General features: G+C 44.8%; 1 pseudogene; it reads right to left on the minus strand.

Annotated features, from left to right (window-relative positions):
• Window positions 1-477: 477 nt before the first annotated feature.
• LOC121488593 lies at window positions 478-599 on the minus strand (annotated as a pseudogene).
• Between the last annotated feature and the right edge of the window lie 10,530 nt (window positions 600-11,129).

Raw genomic sequence — 11,129 nt, forward strand, 5'->3', positions numbered from 1 at the left:
TAGCCAGAGGCAGGAGAGTGGGGGATGAATAATTGCACAGGGAACTGGATGAAGACCTTTTGGCACCTGACTTTGGCCCAAAGCAATATCTTCTGAGGGTCATGGGCTGCTTTGGTTGTGAGTGTGGAGGTGAGGTTGCCTGGATGTTGTTGGATCTACCTCCTACACTTCCTCCTCCTTCCTGGCTAGGGCCCCCGGTCAGGATTAGACCAGTGGAGGTGGGGTGAGCAATCTTCTTTTCCAGTCTTCGGTAGCTAAGGAATTGGAGAGAGGACCTGTAGGTCTTGTAAGAACATACATTTCCCTTTCCTGTAAGAGCAGGTGCCATCCCCTTTCTGAGTACCTTAGCGCATGGAGTTATCCAATCCTCCCAGGAGGTGGGTTGACTTGTTAGCCCCATTCTGCCGATGTGGAAACCCAAGCACAGAAATTTAGGGTGACTATCACCTGCCCAATTGATACACCTGATATCACCTGTATCACCTGCCCAATTGATACAGCCAGTAGTTAGCCAAGCTGGGAATTTTGGGTCTTTCAATTAGCAATAATCGCGCCTCAGATAAACCTCATTGGCTATGATACTACCACCGCACAGAGCTTGGGAATTTGAGTCTTAAGTGGAGTGTTGTAAGGATGGAGGTTGGTTGAAGGTGATTCACTGGTCTTTCCTTCTTGCTCCCTGGCGCTATGTGGCATCTTGAGGTGTCTGGTGGTTTAGCTTTTCTATCCTTTCTACGAGCTGCCCACGCCCTCCCAAGAAATTCCCTTTTTGTTTATCACTAAGCATCAGTGTCTGTTACATCCGGAAAAGCCCCGACTGAGGCAACCAACAAGTACTGGTAACCATTCCTACTACAAGGCCACCCTGGGTCAGCTGCTGTATGGGGCACAGAGAAGCACACAGGGTAGACTTCCTGCCCTCCTCTGCTTCAATCTCTGGTAGAAAAGTAACAGTAACAATTTAATCCTGTGTCCTCCTATGCAGATTCTAAACAGAAGAGAACCAAACCTGGATGGACTAGACTGGAAGGAGAAAACGGCTTCCTGGAGGGCATGGCACATGAGCTGGGCAGGATCCTAGGAGAGAGGTCACTGTTGTGGAGACTTTCTGGGTGTCTGCTCATCCCGCAGTACCTTCTTCAAAACTGTCCCTGTCCACCTGAGCAGTGGACACATTGGTGGGTATCTGCACTGTTGCCTATGTTTAGAGAACTCCCCACAGCATGGGTTCTGGTGGAAGGTGGGGTCCACTTCCCAGTATGAAGCAGCAAAGGCCAGATGGGCCTCATGTTCTCATCATCCAGTGGCAATGAGGTGCCTGCTTATGACTTCAGCTCAACCAATCAGACATTCCCACTGGGACATTTCCTCTGCAGCTGGTGATACAAAGAAGCAGGGACAAGAGAATCCATTCTGGTATCTGTTGGGAATGGGAAGGAGTTAGGGGGACATACCCACTGCCCAGGGGAATGTTGGCTACAATGCCAGTGAGCCGTCTCGCCATTGATAGGGATACAAACTGCCCAGTCCAGCTTTTGGGGGTACTGGCAACAACATCCCAACAAAACCACTCCTTTTTTTGAAAGATTTTATTTATTCATTCATTAGAGACACAGAGAGACAGAGAGAGAGAGGCAGAGACATAGGCTGAGGGGAAGCAGGCTCCATGCAGGGACCCCAACGTGGGACTCGATCCCAGGACTCCAGGATCAGACCCTGGGCTGAAGGCAGGCACTCAGCCTCTGAGCCACCCAGGCGTCCCCCAACAAAACCATTTCTGTGATGTAACTGAGGCCATAGTTCTAGCTGATTACCCTCTCCTGTCCTGGCTTGTTTTCCAACCCTGAAAATTCTGTGATGTGATCTAATCTCTATCCTTCCAATAAATTTCTTTTCTGCTCACATCTGTTTCCACTGCTTGCAATAAAGACCCCTGCTTCCCTGCCCACAGATGATGGGGTGGGGTGGGGTGGGGTGGGGGAGGCAGACACCTGACTCACGATAGACCAATCAGATTCTTTCTCCCCACTCAGCGTCTGTTGGTTGCTCTGAAAGCCCCCGGGTGTGTGTGCACGTGGACAGCAGAGAAAGGACAGCAGGAAGCAAGAATCAAGTAGACACAGAGAGAGAAGCTGCACATGACAGCAGAGAAGCTGATTCCTGATGCTCTCCAGTTCCTTCCTGGTCCTAGGTCCTCATGACACCCAACTCCATTTCCATGCCTTGGGTTCCCTAAGTTGGTCCTGCATCCTTACATTAGATTGAACCATGTGGAATTGTTGTTTTAAAAAGTCTAGAAGATCAAATATTAACAAGTATGTATAGTTTATTTTAACCTAATAAGTTTGCCTTTTTGGCCAAGCCTCTCTCAAGTGGGTTTCTTTACTTGTAATCTGAAGGGCTGTGCCTACAACAGTCAGACATTCCATCAGCTCAAAAAGAGAGTGGAACAGAGACATGGAGCAGAAACAGAAAACAAGGGTTTTCCTTGTCTGGCAAAAACTGTCTTCAGGGAGGAGGCTGCCCTGCAGACCAAAGGCTACAGGACTTCCCATCACATCTCTGGGTACTGTCTCTGAGGTCACTCTTCCTGTACAGGTTTATGACCTATGAACATTTTTTTTTTTAGATTTAAAAAAATTTTTAAATTTTTTATTTATTTATTTAAATATTTTATTTATTTATTCATGAGAGATGCAGAGAGAGAGAGGCGAGACACAGGCAGAGAGAGAAACAGGCTCCCTGCAGGGAGCCTGATGTGGGACTTGATCCCAGGATTCCAGGATCACACCCTGGGCTGAAGGCAGATGTTCAACTGCTGAGCCACCCAGGCATCCCTAGATTTTTTTAAAAGTAATCTCTTTCTACATCTTGGGGCTTGGTCTTATAATCTCAAGATCAAGAGTCATGTGATCTATGGACTGAGCCAACCAGGTGCCCCTTAAATTCCTGTTTTAAAGGCTCAAATGGGGATCCCTGGGTGGCGCAGTGGTTTGGCGCCTGCCTTTGGCCCAGGGCGCGATCCTGGAGACCCGGGATCGAATCCCACATCAGGCTCCCGGTGCATGGAGCCTGCTTCTCCCTCCGCCTGTGTCTCTGCCTCTCTCTCTCTCTGTGACTATCATAAATTAAAAAAAAAAAAAAAAATTAAAAAAAAAATAAAGGCTCAAATGTTTTTAGTAAGTTACTCAAAGGTATACAAATGAAATTGAAGAGTGAGGTTTTATCCCCCGGTCTGTGTGGGATTTAGACTCACGTTTTTACTTCACTGATCTTTTTAATAAATTCTCTGGGCCCTTCTGATCAGTGCTTGTTACAAATTATAGACCACACTCGTGGCCTTTCACTTTTGGGGAGGCCCCCTAGAGCACCTGATGAAAGCCATAAACCTGCTCCAAAACATTCACGTATATGTATAAAATGTTGCCTCCTGGTTCAGTTCATGGATGGTTATGAAGCCCACTCTGCCATAAATCTCATGATCCATGAACATCTACCAGAACTTCAGCCCCATCCCACCTGCCTCAAATAATACTATTCATGTTAATTGGTAGCCTTGAATAATGCTTTTGTTTTGTCTTCACATTGTGGTGTTTCCTATTCATGTATGTGCTTGTTCCTACCTAACCTAATTGTCCAACAATGAGGACTGGTTGAATAAGTTGCAATACACCCACACTGTGGATTACTATATGGTCATTAAAGTGATGGCTGGGACTGGAGTGGACTCGGGTGGTGAGAATGATGTAGAAGACTTGGTAAGAGGTGATGACCACCCTGTGATGACGGGAAGGACTACTGAGTATTCAAAACCTGGCTGAGGGAAGATCATGAATTTGTGGTGGTTTCACCCTCTCTTCCCTTGCACTGGGCTTTCTCTCCTGATTGTAGTCAGAAGTCCTGGAGATGGGTGGGTGGAAAGATAGTTTGGGGCAGAAGAGGCCCAAGGATGGGGCCTATGAAACCAAAGTAACCAATGAACATTGAGGGTCCCGGCAGAGGAAGTGATGCATCAGTGGGCTGGATAGGAAAGAAAGCAAGGCTAAAATTGGAAGGTGCAGTAGGGCAAAGGGGATGATCTATAAGGGTAGAGCTTCATTTATTGGGGTGGGGACTGTTTTCTCTTGCTGTGTATCTCTGCTCTCTAACACCTACCCTGGTGCTCAGGAAATGTATGTTGAACGAATGAATTAATGAACGCATGGGTCATAACTCTGTTAGAACCAGAGACTGGCATTCTGCTTTCATCAGAGGTCTGAGAGGATCCATAGTGGTGTTAAGTACCACTTCAGGTCAGAGTGAACTGAATTCAAATCCAAGTGTCATCAACAACAAGCTCTGTGATCTTGGATAAGTCATCTAATTTTTCTGAGCCTAGATTTTCTCTTCTGTATATAGGGATAATAACAGCTCTTTTGGGAATTCAAGATGCCATGTGTCCAACACTCAGCACAGGGTCTGACACTTTGGGATCCCTCCATAAGTATTGCAGGGGCAGTAATGGTCTCCAAGAATTGGTTGGTTCTGGAGGCTGCATCCAAACTAAATTGCTGCATTTAGTGAGAGGACACAAGGGCAGGACCTGAAGCCAGACTGCCATCTCCACTTACCACCTGAGTGTGACATTTCTGAACCTCCGTTTCCTAATCTAAGTAGTGGGGATAATATCAGAACCTATCTAACCGATTGGTTGGGAGAATTGAGTGGTAATTCTTGTAAAGTATTTAGCACCTTAAAGGTTCGGAATGGATGTTGGCTTCTGAGATTCCCTATCAATGGAGCTGAAGAAGTACAGGGGAGGAGGAGGCTTTGCTGAGGTCTGAAGAACAAGGGTTTTAGGTTAAGTTTGAGATGGCACAAGACATGAGGTGGAGCCATTGGATAGTCAGTTGGATATAAGTCACAGGGGGTGGTCTAAGATGAGAAGATAGTTGGAGAGTCATCTGCATAGAAGGTATTTAAAGCCTTGGACAGGGAGAGCTCACCAGGGGAGTGAGTGCTCAGTGAACAGACAAGAATGAGGACCAAACTCTGGGGCTTCTGACGCTTAGCAAAGATGGAGATGATTGTTTTTACAAAGCTGGTGACCAGACATAGCAGCGTTGAAACTACACAGCTGGCCTGCCCCAGCAACATTTATGTAACACTCTTTTATATACAGGCAACCTTCAGAGATATTGCGGGTTCAATAACAGACCACTGCAAAAAAGCAAATATCAAAACAAAGTGAGTTGAATGAAGTTTTCGGCTTCCTAGTGCATATAAATGTTTAGGAGCACCTGGGTGGCTCAGTGGTTGAGTGTCTGGCTTTGGCTCAGGTCATGATCCTAGGATCTTGGGATCGAGCCCCACATCAGGCTCCCTACGGGGAGCCTGCTTCTCCCTCTGCCTATGTCTCTGCCTCTCTCTGTGTCTTTCATGAATAAATAAATAAAATCTTTTTAAAAAAGTTATGTTTACACTATGCTGCAATCTACTAAGTGTGTAGTAGCATTATGTCTGAAAAAATGTTTTATTGCTACAAGTGCTAACCATCACCTGAGCTTCCAGTGACTCATAATTACTGATCACAGTTCACTGTCACAAATATAATGGTAATAGAAAAGTTTGAAATATTGCTAGAATTACCAAAGTGTGGCACAGATACACAAAGCAAACAAATGCTGTTGGAAAAATAGGGCCAGTAGACTTGCTCGACTGTTTTGTAAAGAATGCAGCATCTCCAAAGCAGAATAAAGCAAAGCATAACGAAACAAGGTATGTTAGGCTCTGTGAAAAATGCTTTACCGAAATTAACTTATTTAATTAGCTCATGAGAAAACAGAAACACAGGAAGATAAATGACTTAACCAAGGTCCCCCAGACAGTGAATATCAGATCTGGGATTCAAACCCTGACCTCTGGGTCTCAGAGTCTCCATCACTTCTGCTTCAAATTGTGGGTTAACAAGATAATGACTGTTTCAAGGGAATGCTGAATTTCTTAGCTTCCGACACCTGAGAGCAGAGCTAGGAAAATCATCATGGAATAAATTGCCCTCAGAGATCTCATCTAGCCTTGATGCTCTAGGATCAACCCCAACTAGCATTTCAGAGTTTTGGTTGAGCAAAGAAGAAGAAGGAGGTTTGATTAAGGAATGTGTAACCCTGATCAATCACTTACTCCATGTAAGGTGCTGGAAGGTCCTGGGTGGGGAGGTTAGGAGGAGGATTTGTCTTCCAACCATGGACTAAAGCACCTGCATTTCTCACTCCCTAGGCTAGTTACTCTCAGAATGATGGTGGCTGATTTGAAGCAGGAGCCAGAGGCCAGATGGGAAGTTGGGGTGGCCCAGGTGCATTAACCTTGAGGCTCTTCTTGATCTCCATTGGGGTAGAGTTGCTCTATTAGCTCAATTGCTCCATAAAAACTCACTGTGATATGGAGGCAGTTTGAGTTCATTTACCCCTCTTGGAAGGTTCTCAATAAGTGAGCAAATAGGCGAACCGCAGCTGAAGAGGGAAGAGGCAGGGCACAGGTGAGAGGAGGGATGGAGGGTCAGATGCACTCATAAACTGCAGTGAAGGGGAGAGGAGGGCTGCTGAGTCAGGTATCCCGGTGCCAACGTTGTCCTGTCCCACACCTCCACCGCACCCATCCTGCCTTTGATGCTGACCTTGAGTGAGTAGCTATTGAGGAGAAAGCAATTCTGACCTGCAGAAGGAAGTCAATGGGTAAGGAAGTTAAGTGGGGCCCTGGAGAGGCTGTCTGGTCCATCCTACCCACTCTTTTCCATATCCCCTGGCCTGGAGCTTCTCAGGGTAACTGCAGCTCAACCACCAGGAGTATGGCAAATGCAGATTCTGGGGCCCCACACAGACCTACCAAGTCAGAACTTCTGGGGGTTAGAGCCTAGGAGCCCATTTTTCACAAGTCTCCCTTGCCTGTACCCTCAGCAGTGTATGATGAAGACCACACTGTAAAGAACACAACCTCAGGGCACCTGGGTAGCTCAGTTGGTTAAGCATCTACCTTCAGCTCATGTCATGATCTTGGGGTCCTGGGATGGAGCCCTGTGTGGGGTTCTCTGCTTGGCAGGGAGCCTGCTTTTCCCTCTACCTCTGCCCTTCCACCCTTGCCCATGCTCGCTGTCTCTCAAATAAATAAATAAAATCTTTAAAAAAATAAAGAACACAATCTCCTGGACACCTGGGTGGCTCAGTCAGTTGGGCGTCTGACTCTTTATTTTGGTTCAGGTCATGATTTCAGGATCATGAGATCTAGCCCCGAGTTGGGCTCTGAGCCCAACATGAAGTGCTTGAGATTCTCTCTCTTCCTCTCCCTTAGCCCCTCCCCCAGCTCTCTCTTTCAAATAAATAAATAAAATAAAGCTTTTCTTTTCTTTTCTTTCTTTCTTTTTTTTTTTTTAAAGAACACAGCCTCATAGCCTATTGCAGACTGATCTGAACAAATAAAATGAAATCAATGGTATCCCAGAGTCTCCTAGGTACAAATCTACAAGGAGGGATGAGATGCAGCTTCTTTTCTTGAAGGGATTACAATCTAATTGGGCAATAAAAGACACATTTTGTGAAGAGTTAAATTAATGCTATAATAAATATTTATTAATTTGAAACAGTAGGCGCATAGGCTGGACAAATTGCCAATGAGTGGGAATAATACTGTCATTCAATGAGCATTTAGGAGATACTGAATCCTGTGCTAAGCACTTTATTTATTAAATTCATTTAATTTCATTAAAACTCTGAGATACGGTTTTTATTTTAAATCCACATTTAATAATGAGTAAGTTAAGTCTGGTTGATTGGATCAATTCCTCTCAGAACAACTTTCCCTAATCTTTAGGAGGTGGTCAGGGTGCTAGCTCTGTTTTCCAACAATATCCTCCCTCTTATTTATTACACTGTGTTGTAACTACCTGTTTCCTAGCCTGAGTCTCCCACAAGACTTGAAGGCAGATACTTGGTGTTTCCAGAGCATAGAGCACAGCAGGTGCTCAGCTTAAGTTTGCTGAGTGAATGAAAGTTGCGTATCTAAAGTCTCAGAGCTAATACATGAAGACTCATGCAGGTAACACTGAAGCTCAGGTCTCCCCGTGAGCTATTACAAGCAGATGGTACACACTATGGGGGTTTCTGCAAGGGACGCTCTAGAAGTCAGTATCATAAGAGAAGGCTCCCTAGTGGAGGTAGAATTGGAAGGACAGAATTTGGAAAGACAGATGAAAGGTGAGCTGTCATTCCAGGCAGGCCAAAGGCATGAAGGTGGGACTCTACAAAGTACATACTTCCTCCAATACTAGAGACCTCAGGGGAATCCAGGAGTCTATACTCCATCCCCTAAGCCTCTCTAGCTTACCAACCAGCTGTCACCTATCTAACTTACATGCCAATTACTGCAGTGAAATTATTTTCCTCCCAGGTTTATAGGAAGATGGCAAATGCTCCTTTGTTTTCCCCTGCCTAGGACAGGTGACATAAGATATTCTATTAGTGGAGTTATCCATTTGGGAAGTCCTTTTTTTTTTTTTTTTTAAGATTTTATTGATTTATTCATGAGAGACAGAGAGGCAGAGACATAGGCAGAGGGAGAAGCAGGCTCCCTGCAGGGAGCTTGATGCGGGACTTGATCCCTGGACCCCAGGATCTTACTCTGAGCTGAAGGCAGATCTCAACCACTGAGCCACCCAGATGTCTTTGGAAAGTCCTTCTTAATAGTGGGATATTTTTGAGTTTCCATGAAGAAATAACATTCATTAATGTCCACGATATATTGCTAGATGGAAAAAAAGCAAGATATAACACTATCCTAAGATTTCATTTTTGTTAAAAAGAAAAGAAAGTATTTTTGTGTGCATCTGGGAAATGTCTAGAAGGCTATACTCTGAATTTAACAGCAACTGATTCTTGAAAATGAGAATGTACTGGGATAAGGGACGTTCACTTTTACTTTACCCAGTTTTGAGTGTTTGTCTTTTTAAACAATGAATATGTATTAATTTTATTATTTTAAAAAAAGAACCTTTGGTGGGATCTAGGTAGTTCTTAGCTTATCTGTGATTAGCTCCTCCCAAATTCTCTACTATGAACATCAATTACTTTTATAATCAGAAAATTAAAAGCCCTTTCCACCATCCATAAAGTTTATTAAAATGAAAAGAGATAGATTTTCAAGATGGCATAGTTTGAAAGGTTGGGGGACAGTATGTTTGGGGGAAGTACCAAAAGTGGTCTAAACTCTGCATCCCTCCCAAATTCAGCACCCAGACAAGCTGGATATAAAACCAGTTGAGTTACAACTTGGCAAAACATGTTAAGAGCTATAAGAATGTTCCAAATCCCAGGGTACTGGGTGGTTCAGTTGGTTGGTTAAGCATCAGACTCTTGATTTCAGCTCAGATCATGTTCTTGTAATCCTGGGATCGAGCCCCTGCCCTGCCCCTGTGCTCCGTGGGGAGTCTGCTTTTCTCCTTCTCTTGTCCCTCTGCCCACTGCCACTATCTGTCATCTATCTTTTCTTTTTTTAAGGTTTTATTTATTTATTCATGAGACACACACAGCAAGAGGCAGAGACACAGGCAGAGGGAGAAGCAGGCTCCATGCAGGGAGCCAGATGTAGGACTTGATCCCAGGACTCCAGGATCACGCCCTGGGCTGAAGGCAGGCGCTCAATTGCTGAACCACCCAGGCATCCCTATCATCTATCTATCTATCTATCTATCTATCTATCTATCTATCATCTATCTATCTATCTATCTATCTATCATCTATCTATCATCTATCTATCATCATCATCTATCTTAAAAAAAAAAAAAGTTCCAGATACCATAACTTTGAATCCCATCCTGAGACTTTAGTTAAAGGGAACGCTTTTTTAAAAATCATATACAGGGGCACCTGGGTGGCTCAGTGGTTGAGTGTCTGCCTTTGGCTCAGAGCATGATCCCAGGGTCTTGGTATCAAGTCCTGCATTGGGCTCCCTCTGGGGAGACTGCTTTTCCCTCTGCCTATGTCTCTGCCTCTCTCTGTGTGTCTCTCACGAATAAATAAATACAATCTTAAAAAAAAATAAAAATTACATCAGAAGCTCACTGTGGCCTCACATTTAGTGGGGGTAAACTTCCCCTCCCAGAAGTCCAACAGCAAATAACTCTATCAAAAGGGATGTGAAATATGTCATCATACAGACATGTACCCATATCATTGTATAAAGATGAGGTTATAGAACAATATAGTTTCATTTATGTAAGAAGTATATGTATACATTTTTTAAAAAAGATTTTATTTATTTATTCATGAGAGACATAGGGAGAGAGAGGCAGAGACACAAGCAGAGGGAGAAGCAGGCTCCATGCTGGGAGCCCGATGCGGGACTCAATAGCCTGATGCGGGACTCAATCCAGGGACTCCAGGATTGCGCCCTGGGCCAAAGGCAGGCGCTAAACCACTGAGCCACCCAGGGATCCCCCATATGTATACATTTTTAAGTTTAGTAGGATAGATAAAAAACCATTATCAAGGGCCATCTGTATCAACTGATAGGACTTACTTGCTCTGGCTCATAAAATGTTAATATATATAACTTATCAGAAAATCTGTGATCACGATAATGATGATGAGGATGTGTGTGTGTGTGTATGTGTGTGTGTGTGTGTGTGTGTGTGTGTTTATGATTTTTTAAAAATAAGACCTTGGCAGGAGAAAGGAATTCCAAGACTGGAGATTGAACATCGGCAAAATGGGGCAAAGTGGATTTCACCTGTTCAGGAACCACTCAGTCCCAAAGAAATGATGGGGGTTCATGAAGATCTGATTCTGCCAAAGGTGACAGACTTGCAGAAATTTGCGTCATTAATAATAAGAAAAAGGAGAGTCCTTATAGAAGGCATGGTCAGTCAGTCTGACCCAGGGAGCAGTCCCATTGGACAGGCAGGGCAGGAGTTCTCGAGGGGGAGATGGAGGCCCAGCGTGTAGGGGTGCTGGAGGTCTGGGGTCTGAACCCCCGCCCTCCCAGTTGTGAAGTCCGAATACATGGAGCTCCTGGCCTGAGCCTGGTATGTGGCGGGTCTCCAGTGGACCCCGGCAGCTCCTGCGCCAAGCTGCTCCTTGTGCCCCTGGGCTGCTGCTTCG

Source organism: Vulpes lagopus, chromosome 3 (assembly GCF_018345385.1).
Source record: "Vulpes lagopus strain Blue_001 chromosome 3, ASM1834538v1, whole genome shotgun sequence".
Taxonomy (NCBI): domain Eukaryota; kingdom Metazoa; phylum Chordata; class Mammalia; order Carnivora; family Canidae; genus Vulpes; species Vulpes lagopus.